Raw genomic sequence first — 20,306 nt, 5'->3', positions numbered from 1 at the left:
AGGACAATTTTCTTTACTCAGGCTATTGATTTAAATGTTAATTTCACCAAAAAAACATTACAAGGCCGGGAGCAGTGGCTCACACCTGTAAACCTTATACTGTGGAAGGCTGAGGTGGGAAGATGGCTTGAGCCTAGAAGTTTGAGGCTATAAGTGAGCTATGATCACACCACGGCACTCCAACCTGGGCAACAGAGCAAGACCCTGTCCCTGAAACAAAAATAAAAACAAAAACAACCAAACCCAAATGAAACAAACAAAAAACACCTTCACAGAAACACCCAGAATAACATTTAACTAAGTATCTGGGCACCCAGTCAAGTTGACTCATAAAATTAACCATCACATCTTGTATTAGCTTTCTATTGCTGTACAATAATATTGCCACACATTTAGCAGCTTAAAACAACATATATTTATTATCTCACAGTTTCTGTGGCTCGATGCTGGCTATGGTTTAGCTGGATCCTGTTCTTAAGGTTTCACAAGACTGTACAAGAGGCCAGCCAGGGCTGTGGTCTCATCAGAGGCTTGACTGGGGAAGAATAACTTCTAAGATCACTCACATTATAGGCATAATTTAGGTCTTTAAATCTGTAAGATTGAGGTCTTCAGTTTCTTGCTGGCTGTCAGTTGGAAGCCACCTTCATCCCATAGAGGCCATGTTACTTCCTTGTTGTATGGGATTGCCCAATATGTTCACTTGCTTCTTCAAAGCTAATAAAGGAAAAAGAGAGGACTTAATTAGATAATCATGTATATCCTGTCACCTTTGCCATATGTTATTGTCCAGAAGCAAGTCACAATTCTTGCTCACAAGAAGGGAGAGGGAGAGGTGTCACACAAGAGTATGAACACCAGGAGTTGGAATCATGGGAACCACTGTAAGCCTGTGTACCACAAGTCTCCATTTAGATTCAAGAATTGTAAACATTTTGCACATCTGCTTTGTTTCTTTGTCTCTCTCTCTTTCTACATACACACTTTTGATGAATATTTGTCATGATTATTTCTCTAAATACATTCATCTCCTAAGAACAGTACACTTCTATATAACTACAACACAATAAAGTATTTTAAAGAAAATTAACAATATTTTCATTCAATCATTTAATGTTCAGATCATGTTCAAATTTCTTTCATTGTAGAAGCAAACCTCTTATACATTTTAAAAAATCAAGATCCAATCAGGTTTCATGCATTACATTTGGTTATGTCATTATAGTCTCTTTAGTTTAACTCAGTTTTGTCACTAAAACAACTGAAGTGTATTATACATACAGAAAAGTATAAATATCACTGGAGATTGTAGCCAGCATTATAAGTAAACGTCATCGTGTACAAAGAAAATCCAAAGAATCCGTAAGCTGTTAGAATAAATGAATTTAGCAAGGCCTTTTGATACAATCATTATGTAAATATCATTTCTATATACCAGAAACAAAAAATAAAAGTAAAACTTAAAAAATTCAATTATAACATTAATTCAATTATAACATCAAAAGGCACCAAATTCTCACAAATAAACCTAAGATGTATAAGGTCTTCCCTCTATACCAAAAATTATATAATATTGATGGCAGAAATTAAAGAAGAGCTAAATTAATGGAGAGATATTAACTCTTGAAAATTAATCTCTAGATTCAGCCCAGGGTAGTGGCTTACACGTGTAATCCTAGCACTTTGGGAGGCTGAAGTGGGAGGATTGCTTCAGGCAGGAGTTTCAGAGTAGCCTGGTTAACATAATAAGACCGTGCCTCTACAAAAAATAGAAAAGCTTAGCTAGGCAGGGTGGTGCATGCCTGAAGTCCCAGCTACTTGGGAGGCTGATCCCAGGAGTTCAAAGCTACAGTGAGCTGTGATCATGCAACTGTTTTCCAGCTTGGGTGACACAGCAAGACCCTGTCTATAAAAGCAAAAGAAAAAAATTAATCTCTGGATTCAATGTAATCCCAATCAAAACCCCAGCAAATCCTTGTCTGGAAATTGACAAGTTGATTCTAAACTTTATATGGCACTGCAAAGCACCTAGAATAGGCAAGGCAATGTGGAATAAGAACAAATATGGAGGACTTATCCAATAAGATTTCAAGATTTGCCATAAAGTTAGAATAATTGAGATAGTGTTGTACTAGCTCCAGGGAAGACAAAAGATCAAGGAACAAAACAGAGTCCAGAAATACATCCAAACATATATAGTAACTTAACATATGACAAAAGCACCACTGCAATCTAACGGAGGAAAATGTGCCCTTTTCAATAGAAGGCCCTGGATCAATGGGATATTTATATGAGTATTATAGTTTGGATGTTTGTCCCCCAAGTCTCATGTTGAAATCTGATCCCCAGTGTTGGAGGTAGGGCCTAATGGGAAGTGTTTGGGTCATGGGAGAGGATCCCTTATGAATGGCTTGGTGCTGTCATTGAGGTAATGAGTGAGTTCTTGCTTTATTAGTACCCAAGAGAGTTGGTCCTTAAAAAGAGCCTGGTACCTCCACCACCACCTTCCACTCTTTGTTTTCTCTCTCTTGCCATGAGATCTCCACACATGCTGGCTCTGTTTCACTTTCTGCCATGAATAGAAGCATCCTGAGACTCTCATCAGAAGCAGATGCTTGTGCCGTGCTGCTTGTATAGCAGAACAGTGAGCCAAAGAAACCTCTTTTCTTTATAAACTAGAATATATTGTATACAGAAAAATACAGTTCAGATTCAAGAATTGTTAATATTTTGCACATCCGCTTTCTATATCTCTTTCTACATCCACCGCCCCCCCGTCCCCCCCACCCCCACACACAGACACACATGGTGTGTGGTTATAAAGGAATACCCAGCCTCAGGTGTTCCTTTATAGCAACACAAATAGACTAAGACATTGGGGGGAAAATAAAATGTGACTCCTATCTCAGATCATATACAAAAATTAAGGTGGATCATAGACTTAGGTGTGTGGAGTAAAATAACATTTCTAAAAGAAAATGTAGAAGAATATCTTCCTGAACTATGGAGGCAAATATTTCTAAAATGGGAAATAAGAAAGCGTTAATCTAAAAGAAAAAAAACTAATAAATTGAAGTTCTTTAAAATAATGTCTGTTCATCAAAAGACACAATAATGTCTGTTTAGCATAAGACACATTTAAGACAAAGCCACAGGTTGAGAAGATAGCTTCAGCATTTATATTTGCAAAAGTTCTCAGATAGCCAGAATATATATATAAAACTCCTACAAATCCATAAGAAAAAGACAACCCAAGTGTTTAAAAAAATGGTAAAAGACTTAACAGGTACTTCACAAGAAAAGCGTATTAGGCCATTCTTGCATTGCTATAAAGAAATACCTGTGACCAGGCAATTTATAAAGAAAAGAGGTTTAATTTCCTCACAATTCTGTAGGCTTTCCAGGAAGCATGGTGTCAATGTCAACATCTGCTAAGCTTCTGGGGAAGCCTCAGGAAGCTTACGGTCATGGCAGAAGGCAGAGGGGACACAGCCATGTCACATAGCAAGAGTAGGAACGAGAGAGAGTATGTTTCTGTGTTGGGGGTGTCACATACTTTTAAATAACCAGATCTCACAAGAACTGACTATCACAAAGACAGTATCAAGCCATGGGGGATCTATCCCCATGACCCAAACATCTCCCACCAGGCCCTACCTACAGCACTGGGGATTACAATTCAACATGAGATTTGGGTAGGGACAAATATACAAACTATGTTGAAATGATAGCCAAATGGCTAATAAGCATATAAAAAGGCATTCAATATCATTAGTCGTAAGAGAAATACAAATTAAAACCACAATGAAATATACACCTATCAAAATGGCTAAAATTAAAAAGATGAGAAATTAAAGAGTTGATGAGGTTACAAAAATATTGAAACTCTCATACATTACTGGTAGGAGTACAGTTGGTTTAATCACTTTGGAAAACTGGTGCTATCTACTGAAGCTAAATATATACCTACCCAAATGCTCAGCAAGTCCATTTTCAGGTTAATAACCAAAGAGAAATGAGTGGCTATATCTATCAAAACATGTGTACAAGAATTATTCATAATTCAAAACTGGAAACAACCCAAATATCCACCAACAAAAGAATAAGCATAATGTGCTATATTTCATACAATGGACTAATACATGACAATTTTTTTTTTTATTTTTTTGAAACAGAGTCTTGTTCTATTGTCCAGGCTGGAGTACAGTGGCATGATACCTCGGCTCACTGCAACCTCCGCCTCTCAGGCTCCTGAGCAGCTAGGACTACAGGCACTCGCCACCATGCCCGGCCAATTTTTGTATTTTTAGTAGAGACAGGGTTTCACTATGTTGGCCAGGTTGGTCTCGAACTCCTGATACCAGGTGATCTGCCCACCTCAGCCTCCCAGAGTGCTGGGATTACAGGTGTGAGCCACTGTGCCCAGCTGACAATTAAAAAAAAAAAACCACATAACTATAGCTACATGCAACATAAGAATGAATCTCATAGGCATTATGCTGAGCCAAAAAGGTCAGACATGAACAAGTCAGACATGGAAGTCTGATGAAGTTCAGCACAGAAAAAACTAACCAAATATGATAGAAGTCAGAAAAGTGATATATATAATATATTATATATATGGAGTGGGGGTTGATATAGACTGGGATGGAGTATCATGGAACCTTCTGGGGTGCTGAAGATGTTTTATATCTTGATCTGGGTGGTGGTTGCAGGGTGCATATAAATGTTCAATAACATCTAACTGTACTTTTTAAGATTATTATTCTTTATGCATGTCACTGTATGTGTTGCACCACACCACAATAAAAAAAGTTTAAAAAGGAAGAAAAGTTTCACAAATCCTGTTTACAACTCTATGAATTTTCACAAATTGAACAGCCCATTTCCTTCTTGTCACTAGCCCTCTAAGTGAAACCACTATCCTGGCTTCTAATACCATAGTTTAGTTTCTTCTGTTTATGAACTTTATGTAAATGGAACACACGGGTTTTGTTTCTTGTTTCTGTTTCTTTTACTCAACCTCATATTTGTAAAATTATTCTGTTATGTGTAATTTAAGCATTCCATTGTATGACTATATAACAAATTATTCCACTGTTGATAGGCATTTAGATCATTTCTAGTTTATGACATTAACATTTGTAAGGGTACAGGCTAGCTTTTTTTTTTTGAGACAGAGTCTTTTGTTGCCCAGACTGGAGTTGCAATGGCGCAATCTTGGCTCACTGCAACCTCTGCCTCCTGGGTTCAAGTGATTCTCCTGCCTCAGCCTCCTGAGTAGCTGGGATTACAGGCACATGCTACCAAACCTGGCTAATTTTGTGTTTTTAGTGGAGATGGGGTTTCTCCATGTTTGTCAGACTGGTCTTGAACTCCCGACCTCAGGTAATCCACCTGCCTTGGCCTCCCAAAGTGCTGGGATTACAGGCGTGAGCTGCCACGCAGGCTAGCTTTCTTTTTTTAAAAAAGTCTAACATTCTGGATTTGTGATGATACTATTTGACTTCCTCCTTTATGCCCCTGTCTTTCCTGTAAATCGAAATTTGAGTCCAGAGGCTTAATTCAGATTAAACTTTTTGGCAAAAGGACTACATAAGTGGTGCTGTGTACTTCATTTTGCTAAATTTCCCTTCATAGGGGTTATACCTGAGAATGATGTTAAGCTTTGAGTTTTATGGTGCAGTTCTAATTGGCATTTATTTAATTTTAGTGATGTTAAGCAGCCTTTCATATGTTTAAGAGTCGTTTCTGTTTAAGGGTTATTTTGTGACCGTCATATCATTTGCTCATTTGTTCTATCAGCTTTTGCTCTTTTTCTTCTCTACTTTTCAACTTCTAATATATTATGGAGACTCAAACTTCTAAAAAAAACATACTTGCTTGTGTAAACCTCAATCATTGTGTCTTCTCTTAGCATTCTCTATGAATTATTCTGGGTTTATAAGAAAAAATGATGACTTTCCCAGGTCCTTTTTTACTGAAAAGCAGGAATATGTGAGATGTTGTCCTTCACTTCCATCCCCAAATATAGATTACCTTGACAGGTATAATATATACGCTTTATGGTCTAAGCATGTGTTGCCCTGACCTTTACATATCTATGGTCCTTGGCCAGCTCCATCTCACATTGGCTGCCAGTTCTGGAGCTCACATTCTTCAAGCTCCTCCTCAGAGAGCCTTGCTCCATCTCTCCATATTCATGGGTGTCTACAGGAAACAGTCCCTTTTCTGTTGCTTATAATAGAACACCTGAAACTGTGTAGTTTACAAAGTAAAGGAATTTATTTCTTACAGTTATGGAGGCTGAGAGTCCAAGGTTGAGAAGCCTCGTCTGGTGAGAGCCTTCTTGCTGGTAGGGACTCTCTGCAGAGTCCCTGAGGAGGCACAGAACATCACATGGCAAGGGGGCTGGGCATGCTAGCTCAGGTCTGTTTTCCTCTTCCTATGAAGCCATCCATTAATTTATTAACCCACTAATCTATTAATTCATTAATTCATGAGTAGATTAATCCATTGATATATATATATATGAATATACATACACGAAAGAGACCCCAACTGACTCCCAGCAGGGTCCCTGGGCCATGGGACCTTCACGTTCAGGTTTTGGTTTGTGTGTGTATCTTGACACTCAACACCTTGTCCCGCCCAATCACATGAGGTGATTCCAGTGTTTGTTCCTTGCAACTAGAGATTTTAATGAACATTCCAAGGCAGACCCAGGATTGAAACCCAAGACTTCTCTCTCTGAGGCCAGTGCTCTTTCCACCATTTCAGGGCAAGGGACATTGTCTTTGTGCAGATTTTGACGGAGGTCCACGTAGAAAAAAGGGCACATATTACATGTATTTTATGACAATGAAAAGTATGTAATTGTAAATGTGAGTGGGCAGAGACAGCCAGCAAGGGAAACCAAATCCCCTCTCAATTCAATGGAGACCAGTAGGAGGGTTGATTACATTGCCTGTGTGTACAAGTTGTCTGCCTTCTCTGCTGTCTCTCTACCCAAATCCAGGTTAGTCTCGGCTGCCCCCTCCCACCACCTCCACCTGCCAGCGCTTGCCCGTGGGGCTACAGAGGGAGACAGTGGCCACACTGGAACGTGGGCTTCTGCACTTCCAACCTCAAGGCTGCCAGAGTGCAAAGAATGCCAGGATAATGGCTTCTATCCACGTGTGGCCTTTTGACACATAAGCTAATGACTATATTCCAGGTACAAATCGTTCTCTCCCACGAGCTGTTTCTGCAGGTGTCCAACGAGACAATTACCCGGTTCCACTTAACAGAGTGACTCAAGGACGGATCTGAGGGCTGGCTTGTGTGAATGTGGGCTGTTGTCCTGCCCTCTCCCGGCTCTAACGTTGTGCTGAAAAGTTAAAATACAAAACGCCAAAGCTCCCCAATCCCATCCCACACCCCTGCCTGCGCGGCCTTTCATGCATTGAATGGGCAGCTTCATGACGCTGCTGCGACAATAGCGGGGGCAGAGGAGTTTGCTCACCCTCCTGCTCCTCTGAAAAGATGCCTCTGCCTGACGGTTACCTACCTGGGGGTCACCTTTTGAAACCGACTGAAAAGAGTTTATCTTATAATCAACATTTCCCAGAAATCACTCACAAGCCACAGGCTATGAAAAGAAACATTTTGAGAAACTGCATTCAATAGACATCATTGTTCAAAGTTTGCAGAGCTGAAGGCCAGCTGTTTTAATATTTTCAGATTTGATTTTCCAGAAGGATGCTTTTTAAAGCTGCAAATACCTGCAAGCACTGATAAAAAAGCAAAAGTGGGATGTCCTATTCGAGCTGGAATTTCAGGAGCATAGGGAAGATAATCTTCAAAGTTTGAGTTCACTTTTCATTTTTGATCTAAGCTTGAAAAATCACTATGACCTATGGGGAAGGAGGTGACAATTAAGACCCAACCACAAATCAACAACCTCTGGAATGTGGTTGTCATTTTGCTCAGACCGAACCACAAACTCTTAAGCATACTGGTAGATCAACAAATGTGACTTCAGTACTTAAGAGAATGTTGCCTTTTTCCCCAAGACACTTTCTGATGTGAAAATGGAATAACTCCAAGGAGGCATATAGCATAATTGCATTTTGTTACTTTGATTGCTGTGATGGTTAGTTTTCTCTGCTGACTTGGCCAGGCTTTAGTACTCAGTGATGTAAACAATCATGAATCTAGGTGTTGCTATGAAAGTATTTTGTAGATATAGTTAACACAGGGATGGAAAGGGATGATCATAACCATCATAAAAGTCATGGTTGATACTTCTGTAATAAAAGCCAAGTTAACAAGAGAAAAGCATACCAAACATATTGAATCCTAGTTTTATGCAACACAGGAGCCTTCAGAATGAAGACCCAAAGATCCCAGAACTGTCTATTTTTATGCTTAGATTCGATGAAGAATGGATGGCCATGTAGAACTGTGATTGAATAAAAGGGTGTGACTTAATGGAACCAGAGAGGAGGGAACCCAGCAAGACTCATCTGTGCAGATTCTTCTTGGCCCCTCTGCAGCACTCCTTCCTCCAGGGTGTAGAGCAGGACCTTTCCCAGAATGGGGGCTTATGGCCTACAATCAAACAAGGTAGGTCAGAGAATTTCTTTATGGCCCATTTTTATACAAAAATGGGGGAAGGTTTGAGTAATATGTTTAGTTTTTATGGCTGGCTTTGGGGAAAATAGTTTCTGGTTAAAATATATCTTTATGTATTCTGTTGGTTCTAAATCTATATATATATAAAATATATTTATATAAATATATTTAGATAGATAGATAGATAGATAGATAGACAGACAGACAGATAGATTCTATTGGTTCTGTTTCTGTGGAAAACCCTGAGCAATATGATTATATTTAAGTACTAGAGTAAAAGCTATTTTTTTTTTTTGAGACAGAGTTTCACTCTTGTTGCCCAGGCTAGAGTGCAATGGCTTGATCTTGGCTCACTGCAACCTTCACCTCCCGGGTTCAAGCCATTCTCCTGCCTTAGCCTCCAGAGTAGTTGGGATTACAGGCATGAGCCACCTTGCCCAGCCAAAGCTAAAGTTTTTAAGCTGGAAATACAGAACTCTTCAATCTGAATAAGCGTGTCTTCTCCTCTGTGAGTTCATATTAAGCAAATTGATAACATTCTTAATTTCAATCAGAATGCCACAAAGTTCTGTAGAGGTGGGAAGTGAGAAAAATGAGTTGTCAGGCTGCCCGAGGATGAGCCCGGGAGAACACTGGGTGGTGAAGCCCAGCAGGGAACATTCACCAACAAAGGCCACATGGTTCATATTTTCCTCTCCCTCACATCTGAGAACAAAGACCTTTGAGGATAGAATGTGGAGAAGTCTGTGTTACTAATGGCCCATTAGGCAAGGACAGGCTTCCAAGTCTAGATGCAAATGATAAATGAGAATAGCATATCCCACAACAGAACACTTTTTACCAAATATAATGACATAGACAATGAAACTATAGGTAATATAGAACTAAAACCCAAGCCCAATGTGTAATGTAGGAAAAGGCTCTATATGATAAAATTATCTCCACATGCCAGCCAAGCATGGTACTTATTCCTTTTTTTTCGAGACAAGGTCTCACTCTGTCACCCAGGCTGGAATCTCAGCTCACTGCAGCCTTGACCTCCTGGGCTCAAGTGATCCTCCCACCTCAGCCTCCAGGGTAGCTGGGACCACAGGTACAGGTGTCATCATGCCTGGCTAAATTTTTTATTTTTTTCTAGAGATGGGGTCTTGCTATGTTGCCCAGGCTGTTCTTGAACTCCTGGGCTCAAGTGATCCTCCTGCCTTGGTCTCCTAAAGTGCTGGGTTTACAGGTGTAAGCCACTGCACCTGGCTTTCATTGCATTTTTTACAAGGGAGATAATGCAACATCTGTCTCTGCTCATAATTGAGTCACTTTTCTAAAATATGGAATTATTTTCTAAGAAGAGCTGAACTCTGCTTTTATTTCTCACAACCATTAAAGAATAATTAGCATTAACGCCTTTGAGTCTTATGGTTTTAAACACCTCAAGGACCCTCACTACAAGCAAGATGCATTTCCAAACCATCCACCCAAATCTCTTAATTCCAAAACAAAGATCCAAAAAATTGAAAAATTTGGGGAAGCGGGAGTCAAGTTGTAAGCCTGGTACGTCTTTTTCCTTTTATGGGTATGGCAGAGCCTGGCTAGTTGTTCACCAAGCCTGTGTCGTCTTCCTCCTGGTTCAGAGGTAGACTACATTTCCCAGTCTCCTTGCAGTTGTTATGGTTATGTGATGAAGTTTTGGCCAGAAGAATGTGGGTAAAAGCAGTATGTGCAACTTCCCAGCCTGCCCTCCTCGTCGAACCTCCCACATGTGGTCCTCTGTGCTCTTCCCTCTTTGGCAACAACCTTGGAAATCCCTTCCTGAAGATACAACACAAGATGGAAGGAGCCTGGATCCCTAAGTCATTACCTGGAGGGCTAACTGTTGATCAGAAACACCTGTGGTAAGTTGGGCATGGTGGCTGCCTGGGAGTCTGAGGTAAGAGGATTGCTTGAGGCCAGGAGTTTGAGACCAGCCTGGGCAACAAAGTAAGACCCCCGTCTCTAAAACAAAAACAAACAAACAAACAAAAAACAGCTATGTTGGACTTCAGATGCGTAAGAAATAAACTTCCATTGTTTATTTCTAAGTCATTGCAATTTGGGGTTTTATCTGCCAAGGCAGCTAGCAAGTCCTTCACTGACACAGTGGGTGAACAGCATTGCTTTTCACTTTTAAGGTAATACAGGGAAAGTGAACAAGTTCGTTTAATCAATTGATTGGGAATGTAATTTATAGCAATGTGGCTAATATAATGAAATGCCAGATAAATTCCAAATGTGGATGTCACATAGAATTTATTATGAGTTTGAATATATGGTAGCAATTAAATATGACATTTCAATCCTAGATTGGTCACAGGATTTTCTCCCTCAGGCACTGTGCTAGCATGTCACGAGACCATGTGTCCGTGTGTCACACGGTCTGAAATTTTTTATTACAGGAAGAGACTAGAATCTGTGGTAACCTGGGAGGAAAGCAGATAGCAGGATAGCTGGGGAGGAAGCTGAAGATTTCCTTTCTAGGTATTTTGCCCATACTTTGGGCACATGGCCACCAGGTACACAGTAAGTAAGAGATAAGTTAGCATGGTTTTCTATTCAGTTATCATAGAATAAAACCAACACACAAACACATCATTAAAAGAACTAAGTATTGGCTGGGCATGGTGGCTCCAGCCTATTATCCCAACACTTTGGGAGGCTGAGGTGGGCGGATCACCTGAGGTCAGGAGTTCGAGACCAGCCTGGCCAACATAGTGAAACCCCATCTCTACCAAAAATACAAAAATTAGCTGGGCGTGGTGGCACGGGCCTGTAGTCTCAGCTACTCGGGAGGCTGAGGCAGGAGAATCGCTTGAACCCGGGAGGCAGAAGTTGCAGTGAGCTGAGATCGTGCCACTGCACTCTAGACTGGGTGACAAGAATGAAACTTCGTCTCAACAAACAAAAAACTATTGATTGTTTCCTCCTCAGGATTTTTTTTTTAAACAAATAGTTCATTTGTAAATTGGTTAAGACTTGAAGCCAATTCTCCTAATGAATCAATGTTATACAGGTTATGAGATTCCAAAGACAATATGCAAAACTACATTTAACCCATATTGCAATATATATATATATCAATGTCTGTCTACCTAATCTCCAACATTTTTGAATTCTAGACATCTTGCAGGAAGACAAAAGTAAATAAGATGTGGTTTCTGCCCTGAAACAGCTGGCCATATGACAGGGTAGATAAAAGTAAACATGGTTAATTGTATTCTCTCCTTTCTCCATTTTTTTCTTGCCAGGAGACCCACATTTTGTTTGTTGGGGAGCAACATGCCAGACACCGATGATGAATCAAGTTTGGTTTTAAGCCAGTGCTCCTAAACTCTGATGTGCGTAAATTAGAATTAGACTGTCTGGGGGTGGAGCCAGACATTGAAGAATCCCTCAGTGGTTCTATGTGCAGCCAGAGTTAAGAACCACTGATCTGAATCAGTCAGTCACTACAATCCTGGTTCCATATTCTTAGCCTGTCTTGCAGCTAGGAGTGGCCACGTGCCCCAGTTCTAGCCACTGAAATATAAGGGGAGAGTCGGCAAGGGGAAGGAGGATTTGAGGCAAATTTTGCTTTCTAGACAAAAAGGAAATATGTGCCTGACACTGTATTTCTTCTTCCTACTGAGAACATGGGCCTGTTCTCTGGAGCAGTAGCAGCCATCTTGCAACTCCAAGTTTGGTTTGATTTTTTGAGGGGAGGGGGAAGAAAAAAAAATCAGAGTCAGCAAAATCCCAGTTTGTTTTAGTTACTGTAAGTTAGGTTTTCTAGCACTCGCAGCTGAAAACATTCTTAATTGATAAAGGAGAGGAGACGAGAATAACAAACAGCTGTAAGGAAAAACAGTATTTAAGTGCTAAACTAGGTAGTGCTGCATGGTTCAGAGGAGGGTGAGAAGGCAGGCTTCATGACAGCTTCAATTTGGGATTTGGGTAGGGCTTTGAGGAACAGGTAGGATTTGCATTGGAGGATGTGAGGAAGGAGGAATTACAGGCAGAGAGAACAGCATAAAGAAGAGCATGGGAGTGGCAAAGCTGGGGTCTGTCTGGGGATTTGTGAAGACCCGAGGTAGCCTGTGTACAACATGTAGGGAGTGAAAATGGTAGATGGTAAATCTGGAGAGTTTGGTCAGTGCCACTGTAGAGGGCCTTAAAGATCAAGGTGGAGTTTGGCCTTAGCCGGGGGAGCATTAAGGAGGCGAGAAAGAAAGATATAATCAGAGGTGCTGTTCAGAAAGATTGTCTTGGGCCGGGCACGGTGGCTCACGCCTGTAATCCCAGCACTTTGGGAGGCCGAGGCAGGTGGATCACTTGAGGTCAGGTGTTCAAGACCAGCCTGGCCAACATGATGAAACCCTGTCTCTACTAAAAACACAAAAAATTAGCCAGGCGTGGTGACAGGCACCTGTAATCCCAGCTACTTGGGAAGCTGAGGCAGGAGAATTGCTTGAACCTGGGAGGTGGAGATTGCAGTGAGCCGAGATCGCACCACTGCACTCCAGCTTAAGCAACAGAGTGAGACTCCATCTCAAAAAATAAAAAAAAAAAAAGATTGTTTTTGTGGCCATGTTTATGAGAGACCATTGGAGAGGGAGATCAGAGATTGAGAAACCACCAGTTTAGTTTTCTCCAGCAGTCTAAGAGAAAAAAAGGCATGAACTAGATGTGGTTATGAAAGAGAACAGATTGAAAGGCATAGCCAAGGTGGAGTACTTGGTGGAGGTGGGGCCTTGATAAGGTTTGGCTATGTCCCCACCCAAATCTCATCTCAAATTGTAATTCGAATTGTAATCTCCACCTATGGAGGGAGGGACCTGGTGGGAGGTGATTGGATCGTGGAGGTGGTTTCCTCCATGCTGTTCTTGTGATAGTGAGCAAGTTCTCACAAGATCTGGTAGTTCTATAAGGGGCTCTTCCCCTTTTGCTCTCTTCTCTCTTGCCTGCGCCATGTAAGACATGCCTACTTCCCCTTCTGCCATGATTGTAAGTTTCCTGAAACCTCCCCAACCATGCAGAACTGTAAATCAGTTAAACCTCTTTTCTGGCTCGTCACAGTGGCTCACGTCTGTAATCCCAGCACTTTGGGAGGCCAAGGTGGGCAGATCATGAGGTCAGGAGAGCAAGACTATCCTGGCTAACATGGTGACACACTGTCTCTACTAAAAATACAAAAAAATTAGCTGGGCGTGGTGGTGGGTGCCTGTAGTCCCAGCTACTTGGGAGACTGAGGCAGGAGAATGGCGTGAACCTGGGAGGCAGAGCTTGCAGTGAGCCGAGATCATACCACTGCACTTCAGCCTGGGTGACAGAGCAAGACTCCATCTCAAAAAACAAACAAACAAACAAAAAAACCACCACCTCTTTTCTTTGTAAGTTACCAAGTCTCAGGCAGTTGTTTATAGCAGTGTGAAAACAGACTAATATAGGCCTAATAGCAACTCACCCGCCCTTGCTAAGGGCTTGTCCTGGGTTTTGGAATCTGGAGATGAAGTTTCTTCATGGCTTTCCCTCTGCCTGGAATGTGTATCTGTTCTTGTCCTGACCCTTAGTCATTGCTTTTCTAGCCTCTTCAAGGCCAGTCTTGAGTCCTGCCTTAAAAGAGTCCATACATCCATCAAGAGAAGAATGGATAAACTGATGCATCCGTACAGTGAAATATTACTGTTGGAGAAAATGGGGACCAGGACTGTAAATCTCTTGAGCAGACAAAGCCAGTTAAGTCATGGACACAAACTTGACCTAGATAAGCTAAACTTAACTTGGGCTATTTTTTGTAAATACCTGCATTAACGCAAAATGAAGTTTAAGTTCAATCAGAAGTCACCAACTAACTTACATAATGAGGGACTTTCCAGTGGTGGGGGGAGACCAAATAAGGCAACTACACAATCATAACCAAGCCATTATTTTCTTTGCCTTGCTTCCAAGTTACAAAAGCCTTTTCCTTGCATTCCCTTGGTAGAGCCCTGAACCACTTTTGGTTTGGATCTGCCCAATTTGTGAATTGCTGTTTGCTGAAATAAACTCTATAAACATTTAACAGGACTTATCTTTTAACACTATATAGTAATAAAAAGGAACAAACCACTGATACCTGGAACAACTTGGGTAAAACTCAAATAAATCATGCTGAAATAAGCCATACAGGATGCACAAGAGTGTATCCTATATGATTCTATTATATGAAGTTTAGAAACAGGAAAAACTAACCTATAATGAGAAAAAAAAAATAGTGGTTACCTCTGGGGGTTGGGGTTGAGGACTGACTAAGAGGGAGTTTTCTAGGGTGATAGAGATTGGGTTATAGAAAGGTGTATGTCATTATGAAAACCTGTAGGATGTTTATCCTTTTTTTTTTTTTTTTTTTTTTTTTTTTTTGAGACGGAGTCTCACTCTGTCGCCCAGGCTGGAGTGCAGTGGGGGCGATCTCCGCTCACTGCAAGCTCCGCCTCCCGGGTTCGCGCCATTCTCCTGCCTCAGCCTCCCAAGCAGCTGGGACTACAGGCGCTGCCACCTCGCCCGGCTAATTTTTTTTTTTTTTTTTTTTTTTTTTTTGGTATTTTAAGTAGAGATGGGGTTTCACCGTGTTAGCCAGGATGGTCTTGATCTCCTGACCTCGTGATCCGCCCGTCTCGGCCTCCCAAAGTGCTGGGATTACAGGCTTGAGTCACCGCGCCCGGCCAGGATGTTTATCCTTAAGATCTGCATTTCATGATGTAAATTTTACCAAAAAAGCGAACTACAGTTAATAGGCAAGCTGAAGAATGTAGGCATGAAGAATACTGATATCTGTAACTTTAAAATGCATCAAAATATAGGATGGATAGATGGATGGCTCCATATATGATAAAGCAGAGATAGCAAAGTGTTAATGATAGAATCTAGGTGATAGTTAAATGGGTGCTTACTGTACAATTCTGTCAACCTTTCCGTGTGCTTGAATTACTCATTATAAAATGCTGAGTGGTATGGCGTGGTGGGGGAGGGGGAGGAATCCCTAGTCTGTTTTGTCAATTCACCTATAAAAGTAAAGACAACTGGCAGTGAGAAGTCAACCTGTGGACAGTGATAGTTAACTGGAAGCCTCCTAACTCCTTGTCTCTGGCCTTTTGAAGGGGACCATGACTAGGCACTGAAAAGGAGGCAGTCTAATTCAGGATCCCTTTACCAAATTACTTTAGCTGGTAGGTGCTGAAAAAAATATCTTTTCCCTCCAGCTTTTCCTGACTTCCAGCATCATGAAGTCTTTTCTTCCTTGCAGACGAAACTCTGTCCCTTTAGGTTTTGTCTTGTGTTTGTCTTTGTGTTAGGGCTCCTAGGCAAAGTAGAGACCATCTCATTTTTTCTTCTAATTAGATTTCACATTTGATTACTTACTACAAAGCTATTTGAAATATCACACACCAATGTGTTTTATCCTTTTTTTTTTTTTTTTTTTTTTTTTTAAGAAAAAGTTTAACAGAAATGTCACTATATTTACAGAGTAACTTCCTGGCACACATCGGGTCAGCTGGGGAACAGAAAGGGCAGGAGCAGATCATTAGAAATGGTCATTAAAGTAATTCTCCTTGGTAACAAGAACAGCACTTCATGTAGCTTATAGGCCTTCTTTCTTCTGTTTGGCTAGAAGCTTTATCCCCCTTTAACCTCGTGGTGGCAGGGGCCTGTAGTAACATCTTGGGCCGGGCGCAGTGGCTCATGCCTGTAATTCCAGCACTGTGGGAGGCCGAGGCAGGTGGATAACTTGAGGCCAGGAGTTGATCATTTGAGACCAGCCCGGCCAACATGGTGAAACCTCTTCTCTACTAAAAATACAAAAATGGGTGGAGCGTGGTGGCTCAGGCCTGTAATCCCAGCACTCTGGGAGGTCGAGGTGGGTGGATCACTTGTCAGGAGTTTGAGACCAGCTTGGCCAACATGGCAAAAACCCGTCTCTACTAAAAATACAAAAATGGGCGGAGTGTGGTGGCTCAGGCCTGTAATCCCAACACTCTGGGAGGTCGAGGTGGGTGGATCACTTGTCAGGAGTTTGAGACCAGCTTGGCCAACATGGCAAAAACTCGTCTCTACTAAAAATACAAAAATTAGCTGGGGGTGGTGGTACATGCCTGTAATCCCAACTACTGGGGAGGCTGAGGCAGGAGAATTGCTTGAACCTGGGAGTCAGAGGTTGCAGTAAGCCAAGATGGTGCCACTGTACTGCAGCCTGGGTGACATGGTGAAAGCTTATCTCTAATAAAAATACAAAAATTAGCCGGGCATGGTAGCGGGGCCTGTAATCCCAGTTACTTGTGAGGCTGAGGCAGGAGAATCGCTTGAACCCTGGAGTTGGAGGTTGCTGTGAGCTGAGATTGCACCACTGCACGCCAGCCTGGGTGACAGAGGGAGACTGTCTCAAAAAAAAAAAAAAAAAAAAAAAAGGGAAAAAAATTAGCTGGGCTTGGTGGCACACATCTGTAATCCCAGCTACAGGGAGGCTGAGGCAGAATTACTTGAACCTAGGAGGCAGAGGTTGCAGTGAGTCGAGATTTTGCCATCACTGCATTCCAGGCTGGGCGACAGAATAAGACTGTCTCAAAACCAAAAAGTATTATCTTCTCCTTATAGAGTCTCTAATCCTATTTCCATTAGTCATTTAATCATGCATTTCTTTTCTTTCTGCTGGCACATCTTTAATTACAAGGTTCAATCTTTCATAGATAACTATTTGTCTGAATCACTTTAACAGCTGGCCAGCCAACGTTTTCCTCACAGTCTTGTTGCCTAATTAGGCCATTTACAGTTTTTAGTTTACTACCCGTATAAGAAAAGCATCTGCTAAGGGCAATCTATTGTTTGTTTACTGTTTCTCTTGGAGTTACTGATATTAAATACTTTTTAATGTATTTGCATTACACATTTAAGAAGGTCTCGCTCTTAACATAGATCAGCAACAAGGAAATCTTTTTGATACAGGGTTTTGGTCTGTCACCCAGGCTGCTGGAGTGATGACACGATTTCGGCTCACTGCGGCCTCCACCTCCTGGGCTCAAGTGACCCTCCTACCTCAGCCTCCCAAGTAGCTGGGACTCCAGGCAGGCACCACCATACCCAGCTAGTTTTTTGGTATTTTTTGTAGAGACGTGGTTTTGCCATGTTGCCCAGGCTGAGAAAATCTAATCTTTACAACTTTGCCTTCTGAAATCTCATATACTAATTTATAATTTGCTTTCCTGTTTTGCTTTCCTGAGATGTTTCAGAGATGGGAATTAAAACTTGTTTTTTTTTCTTCCTTAGAGTGCAAAAGCAGTGCCTTACAAACTTAAGCAGGCTTCAGATTATCTGAGATGTTTGTTTAAAAGGCAGATTCTGGGACCCATTCCTGATTCAGGAATAGCAGGTACAACATTTTGAGAAACATTGCCTTTAAGGAAGTGGGTATGTCACACACAATTTTAATCTCACAGAAACAAAAAATGTGCTAATCTGAACATTTAAAACATTCGTTTTATTATTTACATGTTTGCCTCAAGTTATCACTTTACAGTGCTGTTCCATAAGGAAATCTGGAAAAAGTAAGACTTGATTTTGATTGTTTCCTAACACAAATAATCTTTGTTTTGTGTGATTCTTGGCTAATTCTATGTTTTCCTTTCTCTATTTTTAAGCTGACCATGGAGATATATTGCCATCAGAGTTTCTTTGAAATTTTGTGTGGAGTGTACAAAGAACAACAGGAGGCCAGCACTTATGAACAAGTATAACTCTTTATTAAGATAGAATTGTTCTTATTCAAGAAATAGATGAAAATGGTTAAGTACAATTAAATGGCTCCAAAAGTCTTACAATGAAAACAACAGTCCTGCCAGTTGTTCTTTCCAGAGGCAAACAATTTTCATTCTTAATTTTTCCTTCTGTTAGTTACCTTCATGGGTTTTTCCAAATTGTTATCTTTTTAGTTTTTCAAGTGAATGCATATATTAATACATAAAAATTTAAAAAGCTTCTTCAGTTTATAATGCATCCTAACAGTCCCCTGCCCCATCCCTCCTAATTCTCCAGAGCAATGACTTTTAACTCTTCCAGCAATGTCTTCTGTTTTTTCCCTCACATAACTACTTAGTCATTTCCTGATTATTTTGTACATTATATAGTGATTTCTGGATATGACAGGTGAGGATTTAGCTCTTACACCATCGTTATCTTCACTTCCTCCCATATTGTCCCAAAGTGCTTACCATATTTAGGGGTGAAGTAGTCACCACATCATTATGACTGTATATGTATTGCTCCTTGTTGAGAAAAACAGTGTATTATGCTCTTCCTATCCTGTACTTCTTTCTGCCCTAGAATTAATGATTGCCTAACCAACCCTTCCCCCTTATTTTTTTACTTTTGCTTTATCTTCAATGAACTTCTTTCCAAATGCCCCAAATTTGGCAATAACTTATTTTTAAGAGAAGGGATCTCACTAAGGTAGCCAGGCTTGTCTGGAACTCTTGGGCTCAAGCCATCCTCTTGCTGAGCCTCCTGAGTAGCTGGGACTACAGGCATGGGCCATTCCACCCAGCTAACCTATTAATATTTTTACTGTTTCTTTTTAAGCCAGCTCCATAGCTGGAATATTGTCTGGATCTATGTCATTCTCTGGTTTGTGTACTCCTTCACTTTGCTGGAGTATTTTCTCCAATAGCTTCTCAAAAAAGGGTACATGGAGGTAACCCCTGAGTCTGCTTGCCTAAAAATGTATTTTACCTTCACCCTTGCTTATTTGGGTGAATACAGATTTATCAGTTGAAAATAACTTTCTAGAATTCTGAAGGCGCGGTTCCATTGTTTTCAGATTCCTTTTCAAGACAGGGTCTCTTCTGTCCCCCAGGCCGGAGTGCAGTGGCACAACTACCACTCACTGCAGCCTTGGACTCATGGGCTCCATTGATCCTTCCATCTCAGCTCCCTGAGTAGACGGGAATACAGGTGTGCGCCACAATGCCCAGCTAATTTTTGTGTTTTTTGTAGAGATGGGGCTTTGCCATGTTGCCCAAGCCGGTCTCAAGTGATCCACCTGCCTTGGCCTCCCAAAGTGCTAGGATTACAGGTGTGAGCCACTGGGCCCAGCTAGTTTTTCTTTTATTCTCTCTCTACTTCCTTCATTTCTCAAAGGCATCTCAAACTCAGTGGGCCCAAAACCAAAGTCAAACTCCATCAGAATATCCTGCTACTTACAACTTTAAAATATATCTTAAATCACAAGTTCTTACTACATGCAACCCTTTGGTTCAAGCAACCATCATCCCTCACTTGAACTTATAATTGGTTTTCCTGCTTCTGTATTTTTTTAAATTATAGAATATTTCAAATAAACCATGCGTGGTTTTATTCTTTTTACTACATAAAAAGAATGAAGATGTGCCAGGTGTGGTGGCTCATGCCTGTAATCCTAGCACTTTGGGAAGCTGAGGTGGGCGAATCACTTGAGGTCAGGAGTTTGAGACCAGCCTTACCAACATGGTGAAATCTTGTCTGTACTAAAAATAAAAAATAAAAAATTTATCCAGGCATGGTGGTGTGCACTTAGTCCTAGCTACTTGGGAGCCTGAGGCAGGAGAATTGCTTGAATTTGGGAAGGCGGAGGTTGTAGTGAGCTGAGATTGCACCACTGCACTCCAGCCTGGGCAACA

This window comes from Macaca thibetana, chromosome 6 (genome assembly GCF_024542745.1).
Source record: "Macaca thibetana thibetana isolate TM-01 chromosome 6, ASM2454274v1, whole genome shotgun sequence".
Taxonomy (NCBI): Eukaryota; Metazoa; Chordata; class Mammalia; order Primates; family Cercopithecidae; genus Macaca; species Macaca thibetana.
This window is presented reverse-complemented; position numbering follows the sequence as displayed.